This window comes from Bos javanicus, chromosome 25 (genome assembly GCF_032452875.1).
Source record: "Bos javanicus breed banteng chromosome 25, ARS-OSU_banteng_1.0, whole genome shotgun sequence".
In the NCBI taxonomy this organism is placed as follows: domain Eukaryota; kingdom Metazoa; phylum Chordata; class Mammalia; order Artiodactyla; family Bovidae; genus Bos; species Bos javanicus.
Window position 1 is genome coordinate 3,188,740 of NC_083892.1, and position 25,473 is coordinate 3,214,212.

Below are 25,473 nucleotides of genomic sequence, written 5' to 3' on the forward strand. Positions count from 1 at the left end.
AAGTACTGAAGCCCATGCACCTACAACCTGTGTTGTGCAACAAGAGAAGCCACTGCAATGAGAAGCCTGCCCACTGTACTGAAGAGCAGCCCCTGCTCACTGCAACTAGAGAAAGTTCGAGCACAGCAATGAAGACCCAGAACAGCCAAAAATAAGTAAATAAATAAATGAATCTTAAAAAGAGAGAGAGAGAAAGGCAGAGGGATATTTGAGACACATAAGAGGAGATAAAGACATAAGGGAATTGACTGACATGGCTACAAGCCAAGGGACACCAGGGCCACCAGAAGCTGGAAGAACCAAAGAACAGAACCTTCCCTAGACCATTTGGAGGGAGTGTAGCCTTGCTGACATTTTGATTACAGGCTTGTGGTCTTCAGAGCTGTGAGAGAACAAATTTCTGTTGTTTTAAGCCCCCAGGCTTGTAGTAATTTGTTATGGCAGTTCCAGGAAGCTCATACACTAGCTACAAAAGAAAAACCTTCTAACCATCTCTTTTGATGCAAAAAACAATTTTTTTTTCTTTTACAAAATTCAATACCTAGTCATCATTTTTTTTTAACACAAAAGAAAAAGAAGACCTCTCAGCAAACTAGAACACCGAAGTAGAAGTGGAACTTCCATGGGCTTCCCTGGTGGCTCAGTGGTAAAGAATCCGCTTGCCATTCAGGAGACGTGAGTTCGATCCCTGATCTGGGAAGATCCCACATGATGCAGAGCAACTAAGCCCACAAGCCACAACTATTGAGCCTGTGCTCTAGAGACCAGGATCTGCAACCACTGAGCCCATTCACTGCAATTACTGAAGCCCTCATGCCCTAGAAACGGTGCTCCGCGACAAGAGAAACTGCTGCAATGAGAAGCCCGCACGCCACAACTAGAGCAGCCCCTGCTCACTGCAATGAGAGAAAAGCCTTCACAGCAATGAAGACCTAGCACAGCCAAAAGTACGCAAATAAAATTATATATACAAAAAAATAACTGAACTAGCAAATCAGTAGAAAAGCACTCCTTCAAAATAAGAAGGGATTACATATATTCATTAAAAAAAAAAACTTTAAAAAAAGAAGTGGAACTTCCTCAGTCCCATAAAAGGCAACTACAGAAAACCTAATATCACGTTCAGCGGTGAAAGATTGAGTGCTCTCCTTCCTGGATTAGAAACAAGGCACAGATGTCCATTTTCACCCATCTTATATGACTCTTAACGGAGGTCCTATCCAGCACAATAAAACACGGACAGGAAATGAAATGCAAACTTCACTTCTTAAAGAAGTAAAACTATTCAGAGATGACATAATTGCTTCTACACAGAATCTAAAGGAATCTAGAAAAAATAATAGAACTAATGTGTAAGTCTATTAAGGTTACAGGATGTAAGGTCAATATATAAAACTCAATAGCAAAAAAAAAAAAAACTCAATAGCATTAACAAAAAATTGGAAATTGATATTAATGAATGATAACGTTTATGTTTTAAGTTAAACTACAGTAGTTAAAGCACTTATGAATAATTTGGACTTCAGCTTTTTTTTTTTTTGGCTGAGCTGGGTCTTCATTGGAGGGAGCAGGCTTAGCTGCTCTGCGGCATGTGGGATCTCAGCTCCGAAACCAGGGATCAAATTGGAGTCCCCTGCCCTGGAAGGAGGACTCTTAACCACTGGACCATCAGCAAAGTCCAGCAATAATATTTAAAATAGCATTAAAATATGAAATATTTAGGAATAAATTTAACAAAAATGATGTGCAAGGCCCATACCTTATAAACCACACAACATTTTTGAAAAAATTAAAAACCCAAATAAATGAGGAGAGATACTGCTATGATCTGACTGTTATCCCTCTAAAATTTATATGTTGAAATCCTAATGTGATAGTATTAAGAGATGGGGCCTTTGGGGGTGACTAGGTCATAAATGGGGTTAGCGTCCTTATAAAAGAGACCCCGGAGAGTTCCCTTAACCCCTTTCTTTATGTGAGGATAAAATGAGAAGCCTGCAACTGAAAGAGGGCCCTTGCTCAACCATGCTGGCACCCTGATCTCAGACTTCACGCCTCTAAAACTGTGAGAAATAAATTTCTGCTGTTTATAAGCCACTCAATCTGTGATTTTTTTTTTTTTTGTTATAGCAAACTTAATGGAATAAGACCAGTACCATGTTCAAGAGCTAGAATACTCAATATTGCTAATATGTCAATTTTCCCCCAATTGATCTATGGATTCAGTGCAACCCCAGCAAGATTTTTAAAAGGGAACTCACAAGCCGGGTAAAAAATGTTTATAGAGGGCTTCCCTGGTGGTTCAGTGGTAAAGGATCCACCTGCCAATGCAGAGACACAGGTTCGACCCCTGGTCCAGGAAGATGCCACATGCGCAAAGCACCTAAGCCCACGTGCCACAACTACTGAGCCTGTGCTGTAGAGCCTGAGAGTCACAACTACTGAGCCACACGCCACAGCTGTGAAGCCCACGTGCCCGAGAGCCTGTGCTCTGCAACAAGAGAAGCCACCACCATGAAAAGCCTGCACACTGGAACTAGTGTAGCTCCCGCTTGCCACACGAGAGAAAAGTCTGTGTAGCAACAAAAGACGAGCACAGCCAAAAATAAATAAATAAGAATTCAAAAATGTACATGGAAAACTAAGGGGAACTGGTAGCATGAAAATGTCACTCTGGCCACTGCTGTGTAGAAGGGGTGGGAGTGACAAGAGGAGAAGTAGGAAGGCCAATTAGGAGACACTTGCTGAGAGCCCAGGCTAGAGACTGTGGCAGCAGTGGAAATGAAGATGGAGGAAATGGGCAGTGTTGAGAGAGGTTTAGGAGATAAATACCAAGAGATTTTGGAGATTCAGCATGGAGGTAGGGGGACCAAGAAGAGTTCCCAGGACTTCCCTGGTGGTCCAGTGGTGAAGAATCCACGCACCAATGCAGGGCACACAGATTCGACCCCTGGTTGGGGGAGGATTCCACATGCTGTGGGTCAGCTAAGCCCGTGCACCCCAACTACTGAAACTCACTCACCGCAACGAAGAGTAGCCCTGGCCCACTGCAATCAGAGAAAGCCTGCACACGGCAATGAAGACCCAGTGCAGCCAAATAAAATATGAATTAATTAAAAGAAATGGTTTCCAGATCTCTTATTTGGGAAAATGAGTGGATAGTGAAGGCATTCATTGTGAAAGGGAACCCAAGAAAACTAGTTTTAAGATGTGAAATAATGATGTCCTTTAAGGGTTAAAGGGTCTGCTGACATAAATAAAAGGACGCATTCATTAAGAGACACTCTGGACCAGAGGTTCACATTCAGGAGTTATCAGCACAGACACAGCCACTGAAGACAGAAGTGGATACAATGCCCAGGAGGTGTATACAGCAGGAACAGGGGATCCAAAGCCAACCCACGGAAGTGTTCTAAGCATGTGGAGAATGAGTTTAATGGGGATAAAGTATTAGGAGAAACTAGTTTGGGAGTTACTGCTTTAGTCTTATTGCAATGGTAGCTTCAGACTCAGGCAAAGGAAGTGGAGACACTTGGACTGATTCCAGTGATATTCAGGACTTCTACTCAGGTATGGGCAAGGAGCTCCTATTGGATCACCCTTCTGCAGAACACTACTGCAAATTCTGGACCAAACACTGAAAAAAGCACCTACTTAAAGGCTCTGGAATGAAACCAAAAGCAATACTGGAGGGGCATCAACACTTGAAAGAATGGAACTGCATTAGCTACTTCTCATTTTTTATGGTTTTTAGCCTGAGGGAAGGCTGCAGTAACCACCATTCCAGATGGCTAAAATTCCAATAGAAAACTCATAGCTTTACTGGGCTGAAGAAACAGAGGACGATTTGTGACACGCATAGCTGCTGGAAAGGAAGGAGAGAAAACCTGGAAAGAACAGAAACAGAGATGGAGTGCTCCAAATTCTGTGTATAAACTGCTCAAATCTTTGGCTGACTCATAAACAATGCATGCATTGGCACCAAGTGAAGCCTAAAAGAACTGACCTGAGGTTTCAGCTGCTGCCCACTATGGGGAAGACAGAATTTGCAAACAGAATCCAGCCAAGTTAAATGTTGGCTTAATAAAAACACTGTTCAGAGGAAGATAATGGGATTCAGAGTCTCTGCAATATATCATTCACAGCTCAACATTATTAGACATATAAAAACATAGGAAAATGTGACCCACTTTCAAGAGAAAAGATAATCAATGGAGGCTGACCCCAAGATAAACAAGACATTAGAACTAACAGACAAGGATGCTACAACAATTATTATAACTTGCATTGGACATTTAGGGCTGCTGTAACAAATACCACAGACTAGATGGTTTACCTGCTGAAATTTACTTTCTTACAATTCCAGATGCTGGAAGTCCAAGATCAAGGTGCCATGGGGTGGTTTCTCTGGCTTGCAGATAGTTGCTTCATCTTTGCTATGTCCACATAAGTCCTTTCCCCTGTCCATGCACATACTTGATTTCTCTTTCTTTTCTCATAAGGACTCCAATATTATGGGCTTAGAATCTAACCATTATGACTTCATTTAAACTTGTTGTTGTTCAGTCACTCAGTCGTGTCCAACTCTTTGCAACCCCATGAACTGCAGCACATCAGGCCTCCCTGTCCTTCATCATCTCCCTGAGCTTGCTCAAACTCATGTCCATTGAGTCGGTGATGCCATCCAACCATCTTGTTATCTGTCATCCTCTTCTCCGACCTTCAATCCCTCCCAGCATCAGGGTCTTTTCCAATGAGTCTGTTCTTCACATTAGGTGGCCAAAGTACTGTAGTTTCAGTTTCAGCATCAGTCCTTCTAACAAATACTCAGGATTGATTTCCTTTAGGATTGACTGGTTTGACCTCTTTGCAGTCCACGGGACACTCAAGAGTCTTCTCCAACACCACAGCTCAAAAGCACCAATTCTTTGGCATTCAGTGTTCTTTATGGTCCAACTCTCACATCCGTACATGACTACTGGAAAAACCATAGCTTTGGCTAGATGGACTTTTGTTGGCAAAGTAATGTCTCTGCTTTTTAATATGCTGTCTAGGTTGGTCATAGCTTTTCTTCCAAGGAGCAAGCGTCTTTTAACTTCGTGGCTGAAGTCACCATCTGCAGTGATTTGGGAGCCCAAGAAAATAAAGTCTCTTGCTGTTTCCATTGTTTCCCCATCTATTTGCCATGAAGTAATGGGACCGGATGCCAAGACTGTAGTTTTTTGAATGTTGAGTTTTAAGCCAGCTTTTTCACTCTCCTCTTTCACATTCATCAAGAGGCTCTTTAGTTCCTCTTCACTTTCTTCCATAAGGGTGGTGTCATCTGCCGGCCATCTTGATTCCAGCTTGTGCTTCACCCAGCCCAGCATTTTTCATGATGTACTCCACATATAAGTTAAATAAGCAGGGTGACAACACACAGCCTTGACGAACTCCTTCCCCAATTTGGAACCAGTTGTTCCATGTACAGTCCTAACTGTTGCTTCTTGTTTCTCAGAAGGCAGGTAAGGTGGTCTGGTATTCCCATCTCTTGAAGAATTTTCCACAGTTTGTCGTGATCCATGCAGTCAAAGGCTTTAGCATAGTCAATGAAGCAGAAGTAGATGTTTTTCTGGAATTTTCTTGCTTTTTCGATGATCCAGCAGATGTTGGCAATTTGATCTCTGGTTCTTCTGCCTTTTCTAAATTCAGCTTGAACATCTGGAAGTTCTCGGTTCACATATTGTTGAAGCCTGGATGGAGAATTTTGAGCATTACTTTGCTAGCATGTGAGATGAGTGCATTTAACCTTAATTACCTCTTTAAAGATTCTATCTCTAAACACAGTCAGAGCTGGGAATTAGAGCTATAATACATGAATTAGGGGGCACAATTCAGTCCATAAAAGAATTGTTCTCAAAGACAATATATATATAAAGATAGATAGATAGATAAACACACATTTAGAATACAGTATATCTCAGGACAGAGGACAGGTACAAAAACTAATAAAAAGAACTAAATGGAAATTTTAGAAAAACATAATTTAACTAAAAATTCATTTGATGTACTTGAGAGCAGATCAAACACTGTAGAAGAAAAGAAAGTGAACTAGAAGATAGGATAATAAAACTACCCGAACTGAAGCTTAGAGAGAAAAAAACAAGCATGAAAAAAATGACTTCAGTAACTTGTGGGATAAGATCACATGATCTAACATGAGTAATTGGGGTCTTAGAAGGAGAGGAAAGAGAAAATGGACAGAAAAAATTTTTGAAGAAATAATGAATGGAATTTTCCTATATTTGGTGACATACTCACAGATTCAAAAAAGTCAGGAAAACCTAAGCTGGATAAGTACAAAGAAAACTACATTCAGGCACTTCATAGTCAAACTGTTAAAAACCAAAGATAAAGAGAGAGTCTTGAAAGCAGACAAAAAGTGACACAATAGATATAGTGCAACAAGGATCTGGAAGACATTGACTTCAGGGGCAAAGGAAGCCATAGACGAGCCATGAACGGATGATACTGACTTCTTATCAGAAACAGTGGAAGCCAGAGGACAACAGAACACCATCTTTAGATTAAGAGGGAAGAAGGAATCTATCAACCCCCAATTCTGTACTCAGTGAAAATTCAGTGAAAATCTTCAGAGCATACATTGCCAGCAAAACTTTGCTATGGAATTGCTAAAGGAAAGCCTTCTGACTAAGGAGTAATTGTATCTCCTGGAAAACTGAATTTTCCGAAAGAAATGAATGATATTGATAATGGTATATATATGTGGGGAAATAGAAAAGAATATTTTCCCTCTTAATTCTGTTAAAACACATGTAACTATTTGAAGCAAAATTTAAAGGGTTGTATTGATTGTGAGGTTTACAATGGGTGCAGATATAGCATACATGAAAGCTACAGCATACAGGATGGGGGTAGGGAATAAATGGACCTGTACAGTTATAAGGTTTCTACATTTGGGAGCAGTAGCATGGCATTAACTCTAAGTACACTGGGAAAAATTAAGGAGGCACAGTGCAATCCCCAGAGCATTTACTAAAGAAATACTACCCAGAGGTATCATTAAAATATTCAGTTAATACAAAAAAAGGAAGGAAAGGAGAAATACTGGAACAAAAAAAGAAAGGGCAAACAAAACAAATGGTAAAATGTTATACCTAAATCTAACCATTGAAATAATTACATCATATGTCAATGAACTAATAAACACTAATTAAAAGGCAAAAGTGGTCAGAGATTATCATACTAAGTGAAGTAAGTCATACAGAGGGTGTGAAGTCATACGACATCACTTGTGGAAACTAAAAAATGATACAAATGAACTTACTTACAAAACAAACAGATTCACAGATTTATAAAACAAACTTATGGTTATCAAAGGGGATGGAGAGGGAGGGATAAATCAGGAGGCTGGATTACCATATACACCCTCATGGCTTAGATAGTAAAGAATCCGCCTGCAATGCAGGAGATCTGGGTTCGATCTTTGTTCAATCTTTGGGTTGGGAAGATCCCCTGGAGGAGGGCATGGCAACCCACTCCAGTATTCTTGCCCGGAGAATCCCATGGACAGAGGAGCCTGGCGGGCTACAATCCATAGAGTCGCACAGAGTCGGACACAACTAAAGCAACTGAGCAGCAGCAGTATCTGTTTGAGCACGTACTTTCAATTCAAATTCAATATATAAAATAGATAATCAACAAGGACCTACTGTGTACCAGGGAACTCTACTCAATACTCTGTAGTAACCTACATGGGAAAAGAATCTGAAAAAGAATGGGTACATGTATTGTTGTTGCTGTTGTTTTTGTTTAGTTGCCAAGTTGTGTCCTATTCTTTTGCAACCTCATGGACTGTAGCTTACCAACTCCTCTGTCCAATATGTATGTGTGTGAGTGCTCAGTTCAGTTCAGTTGCTCAGTCGTGTCCGACTCTCATGTGACGCCCTTTGCAGCACGCCAGGCTTCCCTGTCCATCACCAACTCCCAGAGCTTGCTCAAACTAATGTCCATCACATCAGTGATGCCATCCATCAATCTCATCCTCTGTCTCCCCTTCTTCTCCTGCCTTCAGTCTTTCCCAGCATCAGGGTCTTTTCCAATGAGTCAGTTCTTCGCATCAGGTGGCACAAGGATTGGAGTTTCAACATCAGTCCTTCCAATGAATATTCAGGACTGATCTCCTTGCAGTTCAAGGGACTCTCAACAGTCTTCTCCAACACCACAGTTTAAAAGCAGCAATTCTTCGGCGCTCAGCTTTCTTTATAATCCAACTCTCACATCCATACATGACTACTGGAAAAACCATAGCCTTGACAAGATGGACCTTTGTTGACAAAGTAATGTCTCTGCTTTTTAATATGCTGTCTAGGTTGGTCATAACCTTCCTTCCAAGGAGTAAGCATCTTTTAATTTCATGGCTGCAATCACCATCTCCAGTGATTTTGGAGCCCAGAAAAATAAAGTCAGCCACTGTTCCCCCATCTATTTCCCATGAAGTGATGGGACCAGATGCCATGATCTTAGTTTTCTGAATGTTGAGTTTCAAGCCAACTTTTTCACTCTCCTCTTTCACTTTCATCAAGAAGCTCTTTGGTTCTTCACTTTCTGCCATAAGGGTGGTGTCATCTGTATATCTGAGGTTATTGATATTTCTCCCGGCAATCTTGATTCCAGCTTGTGCTTCCTCCAGCCCAGCATTTCTCATGATGTACTCTGCATATAAGTTAAATAAGCGGGGTGACAATATACAGCCTTGACGTACTCCTTTTCCTATTTGGAAGCAGTCTGTTGTTCCATGTCCAGTTCTAACTGTTGCTTCCTGACCTGCACACAGATTTTTCAGGAGGCAGGTCAGGTGGTCTGGTATTCCCATCTCTTTCAGAATTTTCCACAGTTTATTGTGATCCACACGGTCAAAGCTTTGGCATAGTCAATAAAGCAGAAATAGATGTTTTTCTGGAACTCTCTTGCTTTTTTGATGATCCACCAGATGTTGGCAATTTGATCTCTGGTTCCTCTGCCTTTTCTAAAACCAGCTTGAACATCTGGAAGTTCATGGTTCACAAAATCCCATACCTTCAAAAGGTATAATGAATTCCTACTCACCTATTACCTAGTTTAACACTTATTCACAATGTCATCCTATATTGATTTCTCCTCCCCACTCCAAAGTATTGTAAAATAAATTTAGTTTTTCAAAATTTTAAGTGGCTATATTTTACCCAATAAAGGAATTTGTAAAAAAGCAAAAACACAAATTCAATAAAACTTCTAGAAGAAAAATAGGAGAAAATCTTTGCTATCTTGGGTTAGTCAGAGTTCTTACATATGACAACAATAGCACAATACATAAAAGAAAAAAAATGATTAATTGGACTTCATTAAAATGCAAATATTTTGTTCTTCAAAAGACACCATAAAATAGAAAAGCAAGTAATGTACTGGGAGAAAATGTTTCCAAAATACATTTCCGTTAAAGCTGCTTCTTGGTCACTTCATAGGCATGACATTGGGAACAAGTTGCAGTGTGCTCTGTCCCCAGGACAGATCTAGAGAAGGTGCCTGCGTGGGTCCTGGCGATGGGCTTTGAGCACTACGGGCGTTTTCAGAGTGTATGTTTCCAGGTAAGCACCCAGGCTGCTATCAGGTCATGGGCTCTGAGTTGCCAGTAGATGCTCCATCCTATGGGAGAAAGCGTGACTGGAGGGCTCTATGAAGTGTAGGGTCAGGACAGGGAATTCTCATGTCCACACTTTCCATTCCAGAGGATGAAAAGAGACCCACATCAAGGCCTATAAACTTGGAGAGATTGACAGACACACAGAGAGAATAGGTTTCATTCCAAGAGCCGACTATCAGAATGATGGTGGACTTCTCAATAGCAACCCCAGAAGCCAGAAGATGAGGAAACAATACTTTCAAAATTCTGGGGGGAAATGGCATCTAACCTGGAAATCTATATCCAGCCAAATTTCAAGAGCGTGAATATAAAGCCAACCTCAGACATACAAATTCACCTATCCGGTAGTCCTCCTGTATTTGCAATTTTGCTTTCTGAGGTTCCAGTTATCCTCAGTCAACTATGGTCTAAAAATATTAAATAGAAAAATTCCAGAAATAAACAATCCACAACTTTTCAATCGCGTGCCATTCTGTGCAGTACGATGAAATCTCAGTCTGTCCCACTCCATTCTACCTGGGATGTGAATCATCCCTTGGTCCAGTGGGTCCTGCCTGCTAGTCACTTGGTAGCAACTCAGGTATCAGACCCACGACTGCCCTCTTGCAGCACTTGTGTTCAAATGACCCTTATTTTCCTTACCAGTGATCCCAAAGTATAAGAAGACTGATGCTGGCAATTCAGATGCACCAAAGAGAAACCTAAAAGTGCTTCCCTTAAGGGAAAAGGTGAAAGTTCTTGACTTAATGAAAGAAATAAATTGCAAGCTGAGACTGCTACGATCTATGGTAAGAATGAATCTTCTGCCCATGAAACTGTGAACAAAAAAGAAACAATTCAAAAAAAAAAGAAACAATTCATGCCAGTTTTGCTTCCGCTCCTTAAACTGCAAAAGTTACAGCCACAGTGCAGGTAAGTGCTTAGTTAGAAAAGACAATAAATTTGCACAAAAAGATGTTTTGAGACCATATTCTCATAACTTTTATTACAGTATATTGTTATAATGTCTATATTTTATTTTTAGTTATTGTTGTTAATCTCTTACGGTGCCTAATTTCTGAATCAAATTTTATCACATGTGTATATGTATAGGAAGAACACAGTGTGTATAGGGTTCAGTGCTCTGCAGGGTTTCAGGCATCCACTGGGGGTTTTGGGTAAGGGGCTCATGTACACGTAAGGGGCTTCACAGGTGGCTCAGTGGTAAAGAATCTGCCTGCCAATGCAAGAGAAGCAGGAGATGCAGGTTCAACCCCAGGGTTGGGAAGATCTCCTGGAGTAGGAAATGGCAACTTGGTCTAGTATTCTTGCCTGGAAAATTCCATGAACAGAAGAACCTGGCTGGCTACAGTCCATGGGGTCGCAAGGAGTCAGACACGACTGAGCAACTGAGCATGCACACTTCCTGCCACTTCCACAGGCTGGTGTAACTGAAGCCAGGTGGTGTGGATTAGCTGCTCAGTCGTGTCTGACTCTGGAGACCCCATGGACCACAGTCTGCCAGGCTCCTCTTCCATGGGATTTTCCAGGCATTATACTGGAGTGAGTTGCCATTTCCTTCTCTAGGGGATTTTTCCGACTTAGGGATCAAACCCACGTCTCCTGTATTGGCAGGCAGATTCTTTACTACTGAGCCACCTGGAAAGCACCAATTGACACCAGAGACCTGGTCAAGTTAGAGTCTCTGGACAAGAAAGGCAGCTTAGGAATTTCACTTTCTGAGTGACAGCCCTCCTTACTAGGCACCGTTTCCAGAAGCTGGGCCAACACTGTCATCTTGGGCACCACCCACAGCGGGGTTTCTGCTGTGGGGACAGTGGAAACCATCTTCAAGGTAGAAGGCACTGCTACCTACTTGCAGGCTGTGTGCCAGTTCTGTCTTTACAAAAGAAAAGATGTGCCTTGCACAGACCAATGCTGAGATGGGACCATGAACCAGAGCCCGAGTCACCTAATCCCCCGTGCCTGAGTTAAAAACTAAAGGGAAAAAAGACTAAACACAAACAAATTTGTGTATCACCTGCCTAGTTTTAGAAATTCAAATTTTTAAAAAATCATGAGAAAAAACCCAATGACCAAAGAGACCACTGTCTATTAAGGATGAAAACCTACTGAAGAACATCATCAGCTTTAACGAAGGGCCGAGGGAGTCACCTGGGCACCTATGATGACTCGTGTGTGTGCAGGGCCTATGGTGGGCTGGGTATGGATGCCAGGGTGGGGCTGGACTCTGCTCAGCCACCCCTGGGACTCCAGCAGGTCCCGAGGGCCGAGAGCAGGGCCCGAGGGGACAGGGCTTTCTCTCGTCCGATGCTGAGAGCAGACAGGCACACGCCACACAACAGAGGCCGAGTGAGGAGGAACACGTGTGGCCTGACAAGCTTCTCCCGACATGCGCTTGGTGCCATGCATTATCTTCTGTGGCCACTGCGGTGACCATATGTAATTAGCACTACGGCCGCCGGGCCACGGTCAGCCGTGGGGACGGTTAGGAGTTCGTGTAGGGGCCCCTCTCGAGCCCCCAGTGGCTGTGACCCAGTGTGATTCGGGCCTCAGCCTCTCCACTGCCTGCAGGGGACACGTGTGAACCAGGTGATGCTGACATGCTGACGGTCAGGGCGGTCCCCCTGGGGCTGGGACAGGCACAAGTGGACGCTGAGTTCTGGGCTGCACTGCTTAAAGTGGTCAGGGCCGCAGGGGCCCTTCCATGACACACCTCGCCCCCCAATCCCCTTTGGGGCTGAAGGATCTAGTTCCCCAACTGTGAGAAACTCTCTGGGACTTGCCCTTGACTGGGGAAACTTGTCTCATCAGGGTGCCGTCCCCTTCCTGGGAGTCTGCATCCGAGGTGGTGGACGCAGGGCTCAGTGCCCACTCCAATCCCATGGTGAAGGGCCACCTGCCAATGCAGCCCAGCGGCCTCCCTGCTGCTCCTGCTTCCTCACTCCCTGCAGGAGCCCCAGTAAACCTCCCACGCGCTCCCCTCCATCCCTGTGTCTGCTTCCGGGGGGCCCAGCCCCCCACAGCACCTGGATTGGTGTCCCGGGGCTGCTGCGGGACTCACAACACGTAAGTGTGCTCCCTCACAGTCTGGAGGCCAGGAGTCTGAAGTTGAGGTGCCGCAGGGATGTGCTCCTTCCAGGGACTCAAGGGAAGGGTCCTCTCTGTCTCCTCCAGCTTCTGGTGGCTCCAGGTGCTCCTTGGCTTGTGGCCACGTCGCCCCAACCCCTGCCTTTGTCTTCGCATCATCACACGGCCATCTCTGTGTGTCTCAGATCTTCCTCTCCTCTCTCTTTTTTTTTAATGCTTATTTGTCTGGCTGCGTTGGGTCTGAGCTGTGGCCCATGGGATCTTCACTGGGGTATGCGGGATCGTTTCCTGCAGTGCAGGTTCTCTAGTTGCCCTGCAGCATATGGGATCTTAGTTCCCCAATCAGGGATCGAACCTGTGTCCCTGCATTGGGAGGTGGATTCTCAACCACTGGACCACCAGGGAAGTCCCTCTCTCCTTTCTCATAAGGGTATTTGTCACTGGGAGTCAGGGCCCACCTAGATAATCCAGCATGAGCTCACTTCAAGATCTTTACCTCAGCGACACCTGCAGAGATCTTTAATCCAAATCAGGTCACAGTCTGAGATGCCAGGTGGGCATACCTTTGGGGGCTCCAGTTAAGCTCCTGTGGCAGCCAGGCTTCCATTTCTTTGGCAACAGGAAGAGCAAATTGTGAACTCCCAGGAGGGCAGGGGTCTCTGGTACATTCGTACCAAGGGATCCAGGGGCCCCTCAGAAGTGAGACAGCATGAACAGCCCCATCCACCACTATCCTGTAACAATGGCCGTGAGGGCAACACAGAGCATGAGGGAACGCAGACCCCACCCACCCGCCAGCAGCTCCACAGCTGCAGCCGCTGGGAGAGCGCCTCCCCATACCCTTAGCATGCCAGCACAGGCGATGCGGGGGTATCACTCATGGTCAGGGCAGAGAGAAGAGGTGTGACAGAATGGACAGCTTTGGAAACAGCTTATTGAGGAAAAAGAATAACCATCTTCTGGGAACACTTTCCCAGTTAAAGTCCAAAATCCTTCAGTGGGACCAAGCCAGTCTCAGGAACCCTCCCCAGTAACATGGCCCTGAGTTTCCAGCTGAGAGACTGTGCCAGGCGACACCAGACTCCACTGGTAAGTCCAACCACTTCTCACAAAGCAGGGAACGAGCTGTTTAAAGGAACATCCCTTGTGACGTTCTTCCTTGCTAACTTGTAGTCTGATGTCTTGGAAAGTGGCCTCGTTTGGGGCCAGTATTTGGATTCTGGACACTCTGCTCTGCCCCAAGAACCCCAAGATGCTCAGAAGTCAACCTGGAGCTGGGATGGGAGGTGCCCCAGCGGCTCTTGACCCCCCTCCTCCAGAGAAGCCAGCCGATGCGGTAGGACTAAGGCCACTGGAGGTGAGATGCAGGGATCTCAAAAGGCAGGAACTGAGGGGGACAAACCCCTGCAGGGAGGACGCGGGGTGACTATTGAAAGTGAGATGTGATCTGGCACACTGGATGAGGGGTGGCTCCCCAGAAAACCTTTGAGCTCAGAGGTGCCGAGGATATGAAGTCAACTGTGTGGAGCTCTTTCCTTCCGCCCACCCTGCTCCCCTCTGTGATGTTTTCGAGTATTTGGGGGCAGGGGGAGGGAAGTATCACAGGACGAGTCTGAGCCGCATTTTGGGACTTGTGGCTCCTCTGTGGTTGCATGAGGCCACTCTCGCCACATCCTCAAGGTTGTCTTGAGGTCCAGAGGAGGTGATGAAGGGACTCCAGCAGGGCTGGTCAGCTCATCCTTGGGCTTTGCGACCCACTGACCGGGGTAAGCTGGGTTCTCAGAGCCTCTGCCGTGCACTGTAGAGGAGCATCACTGAGCAGTGTGTATCGTGATCGTGGGGAGCAACGGACTCGGCGCCTGGCACCCCACGTAGCTGTGAGCAAACTCCTTCCCTCCTGAAGGCCAGTGCACCGGGCAGCCCAGAGGACACCGCGGAAGTAGGGATGGAGGGCGGACTGCCTTCACGTCGCCAGGCGGGTGGCCACAGTTAGCTTAGTTTAACTGAGTTACACCTTAGTTGGCTGTAAGGTGCCCAGGTGGGGCCAGGGACCTGTGAGGGGTGCCTTGATCATCACCTAATGGCATGTTATGGTTTTTAACTCACTTTGAGGCACACAGGTGTTTAACAACTTGCCTAAGGCCAGTCCCAGCTAAAGCTGCCGAGTGATGCCTACTTGGGGCTCTAAACAAGGGTTACAGTCACGTTTGGTCCACATGACTCATGATGCGCAGAAGCTCTTAAAATGCTGCATACATGGTTTGGCCTTCACACATCCACGCACAGACACTGGGCCTGCTCTGTGTCCTGGAGATGAAGAGTGAGGGCTTTGTGGCAGAAAGCCGGCGAGCAAGGATTCTGATGCTAACTCTATTAGCGCCATGACGAGCCTTGGCGCCCCAAACACAGGCTGGAGGGTGCTTTGTCACGGGGAGTGGACCAGATGGGAGCAGACCTGCGTCCTTCCATCTCACTGGGGTAGGGGTGGGGCTTGACTTCGGGCAGGTGGAGCCAGGGCCAGGATCCAGAACTCCCAGGTCCTTGGTCACTCTCTCCTGCAACCTGGTGGCCTCCATTCTCCCCGATGCCCCTCTGTTCCTCTTGACACTTCTCTCTACCGCCCCCTCCCCCAACACACACACACATCTAGCCATGAACTTCGACAGGTGCCTCTGTTCTCACTTAACTGCTCCGGACACTACCAAATAGCCACAGGTACACCAGGGCACACATGCTCTCCCGAAGGTCAGGGAGCGCTTGGCCTACTTAGACAGTGAGGTGCTCTCTGGAGGGTACACATGCTTCTAGGGAAAACACACAAATTGGCCATAAGGATGGAGGTGAGGTCTGAGGCAGGTCAGCCCGCTTTCTCTTGACCCTCATCGGTTTCTGCTTTGCCCCCAGTAAAAGCCCCAACTCCCTCCCTCCCTCTGTGTCCAGACCACCCAGAGTGCAACCCGAAGGTCAGTTAGAGCATGAGTAGATACTGATGGGCTCACGGCATCCCCTGATGGGAGGGGCAGCCAGCCCCATAAACACATTCCCATGGCCAGCACGGTGATGTCCAGTATATGAAGTGGGGCCACCGTTCTGAATGGTGATGAATTCAGACAGCTGATGCCCACTGAGCACTGACTATGTACCAAGACCGAGGGTAGCACTTCCCATACCTTATTGGGTTTAATTGTCTCAACAGCCCTGGGGAGTAGACACTTGTTCCCATTTTACAAATGGATCACTCGGAAACTTGTTTGAGGGCAGGCCCAGCTGACCCAGAAGTCAGAGCATCTGATCCCATTGCTGCAGAGGCAGCTCCTCAGGGACGTGGGCTCCCCAGGGCGTGAATCTGCTCTTAATTGCAGAGTTGGGAGTGACCAAACGAGTTCTATCACATACCATCCCTGAAATGCCCTGGAAGACTCCACAAGCACCTCCTGCTGCAGGAAGAGGAAGACACAGCAGCCTCTGGCCCCACTGTCCCATTCTAGCCCCACTCTGCTGAGCACCCTGGGGGGTTGGCCCCTCCAGGCCGTGAGCAGCCCTGACCCTGACCGCGAATGGTTGGGCAGCATCTGGACTCACGCTTACATCTAAAGCCTGGACACAAACTCCCTGCCCCAGTAGGGAAATCTTAGCTTGGGGCCTAGGCTGGGCCCATAACTGGACTTAGACATTTTTGGAAACGTAAGTTTGAGCTGATGGGTCTGGCTCTACCAGAAGCTAGCTGCCGAGGCCAAGAAATGTCTGGAAAAGTTACCCTTGGCATCATGGCGCCAGAGGAAGGACTCAGGCTCTGGAGATCTGAGTTCTAATCATATGCCTGCTGCTTCCTATAGCGTGATGCAGGGAAAGTTCATTCAAGATTCCCAGCCTGGGAATATAAGTTGGTGCAGCCACTATGGAAAACAGTGTGGAGGTTCCTCAGAAAACCGAAAGTAGAATTACCATACGATCCAGCAATCCCACTCCTGGGCATACACCAGGACAAAGCTATAACTTGGGAAGATGCATGCACCTCTATGTTCATAGCAGCACTATTCACGATAGCCAAGATGTGGACACAACCTAAATGTCCACTGACGGATGAATGGATGAACAAGACGTGGTGCATATACACAACGGAACACTACTCAGCCATAAAAAAGAATGAAATAATACCACTTGCTGCAACACGGATGCAATGTGAGATTATCATACTAAGTGAAGGAATTCAGAAGGAGAAAGACAAATACCATACGATATCACTTATATGTGGAATTTAGAATATAGCACATATGAACCTGTCATATGACTCACAGGCGTAGAGAACAGACTTGTGGCTGCCAAGGGGGTGGGGGGCGAGCGAGGGAAGGGCGGAGAGTCTGGGATCAGCAGATGAAAAACTGTTATATATAGGATGGATAAGGTCTTACTGTATCACATGGGGAACTATATTCAATATCTTGTAATAAATCATAATGAAAAAGAATATTTAAAAAAAGGATGTCTATATGTGTATAACTGAGTCATTCTGCCATACAGCAGAGATTGGCACAACATTGTACATCAATTATACTTCAACTTTTAAAAATTAAGGAAAAAAAAAAAAAAGGATTCCCAACCTGGGATGGGAGTGAAGACGTCTCCTGTGGTGGTTTTAAAGTACGTCTGCAAATCCCTTGACAGTCTTCCCTTCAAGAAGTGGAGCCTAGTTCCCCTCCCCTTGAGTGTGGGCTGGACTTCATGACTCGATTGCAACTAATAAAATGAAGCAGCAGTGCTGGCTTCTGGCCGTGGAGACTGGGTCATAAAAGGCACCATGGCTTCCTGCCTGTTACCTCTCTAGCTCTCATCTCTCCCTCCAGAGGAAGCCAACTGCCACGTCACGAAGGGTGGCACACTGGTGAAGGACCAAGGAGCCCAGCCAATAGCCATGTGAGGGTGCCATATTGGAAGAGGATCCTCCAGTCCCAGTTTGGCCTTCAGATGGCAGCAGACAGAGCCAACACCTCAATACCAACTTCTCAAACGACCCTGATCCAGAACCACCTAGTGAAGCTGCTCCTGAATTCCTGACCTGTGGAAATGGTGAGATAATCAGTGTCAGTTGCTTTCAATCAGTAAGCAGAGACATCATTTTGCTGGCAAATGTCCATATTGTCATAGTTATGGTTCTTCCAGTAGTCGTGTGTGGATGTGAGAGGTGGGCCATAAAGAAGGCTGAGCACCGAAGAATTGATGCTTTTGAATTTTGGAGTTGGAGAAGACTCTTGAGAGACCCTTGGACAGCAAGGAGATCAAACCAGTCAATCCTAAAGGGAATCAACCCTGAATATTCATTGGAAGGACTGATGCTGAAGTGGGGCTTCCCTTGTAGCTCAGTTGGTAAAGAATCTGCCTGCAATGCAGGAGACCTGGGTTCAATTCCTGAGTCAGGAAGATCCCGTGGAGAAGGAAATGGCAACCCACTCCAGTATTCCTGCCTGGAGAGTCCCATGGACAAAGGAGCCTGGCGTGCTATAGTCCATGGGATTGCAAGAGTCAGACACAACTTATCATCTAAATCACCACTTGATGCTGAAGCTGAAGCTCCAATACTTTGGCCACCTGATGGGAATGAGTTGGCTCTTTGTATCAGGTGGCCAAAGTATTGGAGCTTCAGCTACAGCATCACTCCTTCCAATGAATATTCAGGGTTGATTTTCTTTAGGATTGACTAGTTTGATCACCTTGCTGTCCAACGGACTCTCAAGAGCCTTCTCTAATCCCACAATTCAAAAGACTCATTGGAAAAGACCCTGATGCTGGGAAAGATTGAGGGCAGAAGCAGAAGGTGAGAGAGGATAAGATGGTTGCATTGCATCACTGACTCAATGGACATGAATTTGAGCAAACTCCAGGAAATAGTGGAGGATGAGGAAGCCTGACATGCCACAGTCCATGGGGTCACAAAGAGTCGGATACGACTTAGGGACTGAACAACAACAACAGGACACTGGAGGCATTTTGTTACATGACGAGAGATAACAGATGCACTCACCTCAAGTATCTGTCAGGATTCACTGGGATAACACACACAGAGGGCTAGATGCCTGATGAATGCTGGTTAGCTCCTTTCCACTCTGAGGTCTCAGCAGTCCCCTCCCCGAGGGGCTAAGGTTTGGACTGTGAGTTATGCCCACTCAGGGGCCAGCCCTACAGCAGGTTCCTGGCTTCTTTCCCTTTACCCTCAGCAGGACTCTTGTCTGTGGACAGTCACCCTGGGGGAGGACTGCTGTCTCTTTTATACAAAGGATCAAAGGAATTGGTTGGCATTCAGTTCAATCCAAGTCCTGTGCCAAGGAACTTCTCTGGGCGTCCAGTGGCTGAGCTTCTGCGCTCCCAAAGCAGTTCAATCCCTGGTCAGGGAACAAGATCTCACATGCCACAACTAAAGATCACACAAGCCACGACTAAGACAAGGCACAGCCCAATAAATATTAAATACATAAATATTTAAAAAACCCAACATGAAGATGTTTAGAAAAACAAACAAAAAAGCCCCCAAATTCTGTGTCAATACTGTGTACCAGCCTTGCCTCCCAGGCTCACCTTCCACACAGTCGCACGTGTGGGATGTCCAAGCTGTAAATCAGTTCACACCACTTTTTACTTAAAGCCCTCCAGCAGCTCCCCTTTACTCTTGGAGTAAAAACTTCAACTTGCACCACGGCTACAAGACTCCTGTGATAGGCTCCACCCCCACTATTATGCTACAGGTTCCCATCTTCCAAATGCCACTCAAACTTGCCAAACCTCTGCACGCAGAACATTCTTCCCCGAGACCTTCACAAGGCTGCCCCTCCCCATTATTTTGAGCTCCACTCAGTGCCACCTCTTTAGAGTTCCACCCCAGGTCACATCCACTACGTTATCTTATTTCACCCTTTTTATAACCAGCTAAAGTGACCACTTGTCTTGTTTATCGCCTAAAGCCCCATATTGCTGGAGAGCAGAGCTTTGCTGTGATTATTCTAGGGGCTGGAATATTTGTGGGCCAAATGGCTTCTTGAACATCAATCAAATGCCCTTTTGAATGCTCTGCAGGCATCTTTCATGAAGAACGCTCTGGAAAACCTTCTATAAAGGGAATGAGTTGCCTCCAGACTTTCTAACAGCGGCTCATACCTGCACCATAATCACTGTAATCCAGGAAGGCTCTTGTTAGGGATTTTGAAATGCCTGTGTTGTGAGAGGCAGTAAATCTTTCTCTGATTTGGTTCCAGGTAATGTACAGGGAATGAAACACCCTGATTTTTCCCCTTCGCTGGGTTTTCACATGAGTCTGCCTGGCCAGGTGTCTCTTTGCAAGGAGCAGAGGTCCAAGAACCACATGGTTTTCTGATGCAAACCTCTTACCCATCCCCCAGGAGGTCAGGGACTGAGGAAGGAGCTACCTGAAGAAGCCAGAATGTTCTGAGATTCTGGAGGTTGGAAGAAGGGAGGGCACCCATGGGGCAGAGTGGGGCAGGGCTCAGGGAGAAAGACTGGACTGACCACAGGGCCACCACCCAGCAGCTTGGACGGCCATGGCCTCCAGGGCCAACCAACAGAGGACCCTGCTTGTTCCTGCTTCCAGGATCTGGGGAGCCGAAAGGCTCATGGAAGAGCCTGGCACTAACTGGTCTCCTTGCTTCTCTTGGTACCAAGCACAAACAAATCATCTTCTATTAATACAAATGAGATCCCATCATTCCTCTGCTTGAAGGAATCACCCCCCTTATTCTCAAGGCACAGGCCCACCTCCCTGCTGAATCTCCACCTCCAGCCCCAGCCCCCACTGCTGACCGCAGTCATGCTGTTCCCAACCCTGGCACAGCTGTTCCCTGAGTCTCAAGTCTGTTCCTGCCTCATCATCTTCTGAAAGAGGCCATGCAGTACTCCCACCCAATCCAATCCCTGTCCCCAAAAGCATCTCCCAGTCCTGTCCCAGGGGGGCAGGGGGGCACAGCACTGCCATGCCTTCAGCTCTGACATGGGGGCTTGATTTCTGTGGTCTCTGGGGATACTGCCTGTCCTCCCCATCCCTGCACCTGGAGGTGAGCAGCCCTGGTGCTCAGCAGATACTTGGACCACACTAATTGAGAAAAGAAATAGGAAGCTCTAGGGACTTCCCAGGTGGTCCAGAGGCTAAGATTGCAAGCTCCCATGCAGGGGGCGTGTTTGATCCCTGGTCAGGGAACTAGATCCCACAGGTTGCAACTAAGAGCCCATATGCTACGACTAAATAGATCCTGCATGCTACAACTAAGATTCGGTGCAGCCAAATAAATAATAAAATAAATAAATAAGAAGCTGTAAGGACCAGGCTGTCATCTGGAAACAACTGAAGAGCTGGGTGGAGGCAGTCTGGGCGAGTCTTGGGCTGTGTCTTCCCGTGGGTGGATGTGTGTGGAGAGATGCAGATGGGACAAGGTGTATCCAGGTGTGTCCTGCTGGCCAGTACCTGGGGAAGCCACATCCCCATCCATCCAGACAGCAGGGGTGGGGAAGGACTTGCTGGATCTGAAAGGAGAGAAGAGGACCAGCAGGGTTTGGTGGTCATGGTACTCAGGGGTCCCCAGCCTAGCCAGTGGGTGGGGAAGAGTTGGGGAGGATGGAGAGGATGGAGGGGTCAGGAGGAAATGTTGTGACCTAAAAGGTGTTCTGGGAAAGTGGCCAAATGCAGCTGCTTGGACTTGAGGTTTTCTGGTAGCATTTCATGTGGCTGAACACGGGGCACCCTGTGTGTCCCCACTTTTGGGTGTGAAGACAGGGTGGAAGCAGCTTCAGCTGAGAGGCATGAGGTCACGGCAGCTGCAAGGGGAGTACAGGACACTCAGGGCCAGCCATTCTGGTACCCCAGGGGGGCAAGCAGGACCTGGGCAGGTAAGGCATAGGCAGGACCAATGAGAAGAGGCCTGACTGTGGCGGGGGAACAGGATACTGGAGACTCCCTCTGGACCAAGCACTCCCTTTACTGCCTGGAGTTAGGGGGGTTCCTGGGGAGGGGAAGGGCTGGCCGAGAAGCCATGGGAATGTTCAGATTTTAATGCCTGAACCAGCCCTGCCAGTGCACGCCAGCCCAGGTCAGACCCCACCTCAGCAGATCAGGCCCAGATCCTAAGTGATTACGTGTCTTCTCCATGTCCAGCCACCCTGACCTTCCATCAGTCCCTGGAAGACACTGCTCTCTGGGGCTCTGGTCTGCACTCTCCATTCTCCCTAGAAGTTTCATGACCCCCAAACCCTCCATATCTTTTAGCTCAGCCATCTCGTCCTCAGGGGCCTTCCCTAGCTGGGAGGCCAGTCCAAGTTCCTTGGCACCCACCAAACTCACCCTTCCTAGGACCTGACTTTGCTGACACGCACCTCTGTTCTTAATTCAACAGGTTTGAGAGTTTCCCAGGGACTCAGTCCGAAGGCTCAGGATCAGAACTACTGTTGTTCCCCACTCTATATTGACATCTCATTAAATATCCACTGAACAAATGAGCAAATGAAAGAGTGGACCCAAAATGCCTGCCCTCTTGTGGATCCCATCACTCCCTTCCTTGGTTTTGAATTCAGGCAGTGGGTACCACTTGTGTGCTCAGGAAAACATGGCTTCTCTGAGGATGTTAGGATCTTAGAGGGCTCCTCCCACTGCAGCAAAGAGAGCCCACAGGGCTGGTTGCAAGGGATACAAGATCCTGCCAGAGAATATGAGAGGCAAAGCTGTACCCCTAGGCACTTTGAAGTACAGCCTGAGTGCAGTGGAAAGTTGCCCAGGCTGTGCACTGCCACACTGACAGGACCTGTGCAGCACATCTCCTCCCATGGCTCACCTGTGAGCACCTGTCTCTCTCACAGCATGTGGTGGGATCCTGAGATCCAGGTCTTTGTAACACAGTTGGCATTGCCACAAACCGAACAACTACTAAATGATTTCTCTCTCCATTCTGTTTGAGTATTCTACCAGGATTTTTTTTTTCCTCCCTCTAGAAATACTTAATTTTTCCCAGTGGGTTACAAATGTGGTAAAAGAAAAGGACTGATACACAGGAATTTAATTAAAGGCCTGCGCTCCATCATTAAGCAGTGACATTTTTATTCTCTCCTTAGCCCCTACCAGGGGTTCAGAGCTTCTCTATTGTTACATATTTAATTTTATTATTTATGCATTTGGTTGTGCTGGATCTTAGTTGCCTGTGTTGCTGCTCGTGGACTCACTGTGGCACATGGGCTCTGTAGTTGTGGCAAGCAGGCTTGGTTGCTCTGTGGCATGTGGGATCTTAGTTCCCTGACTAGGGATCAAACCCATATCCCCTGCTTTGGGAGGAAGATTCTTAACCACTGGACCACCAGGGAAGTCCCTGGAGGGCTTCTCTTACTCAGCTCTTCAGTTGCCTAAACTGGGAAGGTTTGGGCCAGATATTTCCCAGAATGCCCCTTCCTGGGAGCTGAACGCAAGTCTGGAGGGGGTGAAGGCACACAAGCTAGCATTTCCTCCGCGGAATTGTCGCAATGGGCGATGCTCAGCTGCCACAAATAGCACTGGGCAGAGCCAACGGGTCCACATGCTGCCAATCACTGCACAGGAAATAAGCTTGCTGGCCGACCTGGAGCACACGCCCGGGAGAGGTGCCAGAACCCACAGAGTGTGAGGACTGTGGGGAAGGCGGCTTGCAGAACTAGGGAAACCTGTTCTGTGCTGCACGGGGCCTTGCTCAGAGGAAGAGGAGACTCCTGTGGAGGGATGAGGTGGTCTTTGTTCACCTGGTCCACAACTATCCAGCAAGGAGATGGGTAAAAGGAAAATGTAAACTGGGTGAGAGAAATGTGCTTCATGGGGAAAGCTGGGGAGAGACGACGTGAGCAACTCTAAGTGTTAAAGCACCACCTGTGAAAACTGCCCTTAATGGGAAAGCTGAGAGGGAGAGAAAATTCTAACAAGGATGGAATTAAGCATTTGCCAGTCTTTCTGCAGAATGAGCTCAGTGGGTTCCTCCTCCTCTGGGTGGACGAGGGTGATGGAGGGAAGCTGAAAGCAGAGCCAGAAAGAAAAACAAAAGGTTGCTTGTCATCAGGGAACACAAGTTGGAGCCACACGGAGACACACCTCACACCCACTAGGGTGGCCATGATGAAAAACACAGGTAATAACAAATGCTGCTGAGGATGTGGAAATATTGGAACCGTCACACACTCCTGGTGGGAATGCAAAATGATGCAACTGCTCTGGGAAACAGTCTGGCAGTTCCTTAAAAGGTTAAACCCAGAATCACCATACGACCCAGCAACTCCACTCCCAGGCACAGTCCCAAGAAAATTAAAAACCTTTGTCCACACAACAACTTGTACTTGAAGGTTCATGGCCGCATTATTCACAACAGCTCAAAGTGGAAACAACTCATATGTCCATAGGCTGGAGAATGGATAAATGAAAAGTGGTCTAATCACATGGTGGAATATAACTTAGCCATAAAAAAGGAATGAAACACTGACATGGATTATAACATGGAAGAACCTTGAAAACACAATGCTTAGTGAAAGAAGCCAGACACAAAGGACGGCATGTTGTAAGACTCCATAGAATGAAATGTCCAGACCAGGCAAACCCATGGAGATGGGAAGCATGTTAGTTGCTGCCTACAGCTGGGGCTGGGGAAAAGGAGGATTAGGGGTATGGAGTTTCTTCTGGGGGTGATGAAAATGTCCTAAAGGTAGCTGTGGTGATGGAGGCACAACTCTGTGAACAAACTAAAAGCAGCTGAGCTGCACACATAAATGGGTGAAGAGAACAGCACGTGAATGGTATCTCAGTAAAGCTGCTGAAAGGAAAAGGCTTTTGATGGGCCAGAGCCTCTCGTCAGTACGGGGTGGCGTGGGGTGGGAGGGAATCTCCTGTAATCCCTCCAGTCTCCATGGGGTCTGTGAAATGACTGACCTAAGCCAGGCCGGGTGAACAATGAAGGATTTTCTTACTGTAAGCAGTCATGAGCAAAGGGTACAGGTTCCACCCTGAGGCCCATAGAATGTGAAGATTAGAAAAGAAAACCGCACCTTGAGTGTTCAGAACTCACGAGAATCCTCACGTAGCGAGAGTTGGTGCCTGCAGTAACGTAAGGGCCCGGCTCGTCCTGAGAGGCTCTATCCAGCGGGTTGCATCCTCCCTCCAGCCCTCGAGGCTCCATGTTCCCTGGGTACTCGCTGCAGCATCACTGCCCGTCCTGCTCTCTGGCTCATGGATAAGCTGAATAAGGGCATCTTCTCTGGGAGGTTCTATGCTCCTCTAAATACATCTCTCTCATTTATTTATCATTTAGTACTTGGTGTCTGTAAAAAAATAGTAACTTAGGACTTCCCTGGTGGTCCAGCGCCTGCCAATGCAGGGAATATGGGTTTGATCCTCAGTCTGGGAAGGTTGCCTTGGGGCAACTAAGCCCACGAGCCACAACTACTGAGCCCACGTGCCCTAGAACCTGTGCTCTGCAGCAAGAGAAGCCACTGCAATAAGAAGCCTGCGCACCAAGCTAGAGAGTGGCCCCTGCTCGCCGTGAGCAGGCGAAGACCCAGCACCGCCAAAAATAAATAAAATTAGAAAGAAAAAAATCTCTTAATAAAATGGGTAGAAGACGTTTCTCCAAAGAAGACAAGCAGATGGCCAATAAGCACAAGAAAAGATCCTCCTCATCATCATTAACTTTGGTTCTTGTTCAGTC

At 47.0% G+C, this 25,473-nt stretch overlaps 1 long non-coding RNA gene across 1 annotated transcript; it reads left to right on the forward strand.

Moving 5' to 3' along the window:
• The first annotated feature begins 13,543 nt into the window (after positions 1-13,543).
• LOC133238189 (uncharacterized) lies at positions 13,544-22,846 on the forward strand. The gene is made up of 3 exons (XR_009733455.1): positions 13,544-13,861; positions 17,617-17,839; positions 22,162-22,846. It is a non-coding gene; the product is annotated as an uncharacterized LOC133238189 (long non-coding RNA).
• Positions 22,847-25,473: the final 2,627 nt, after the last annotated feature.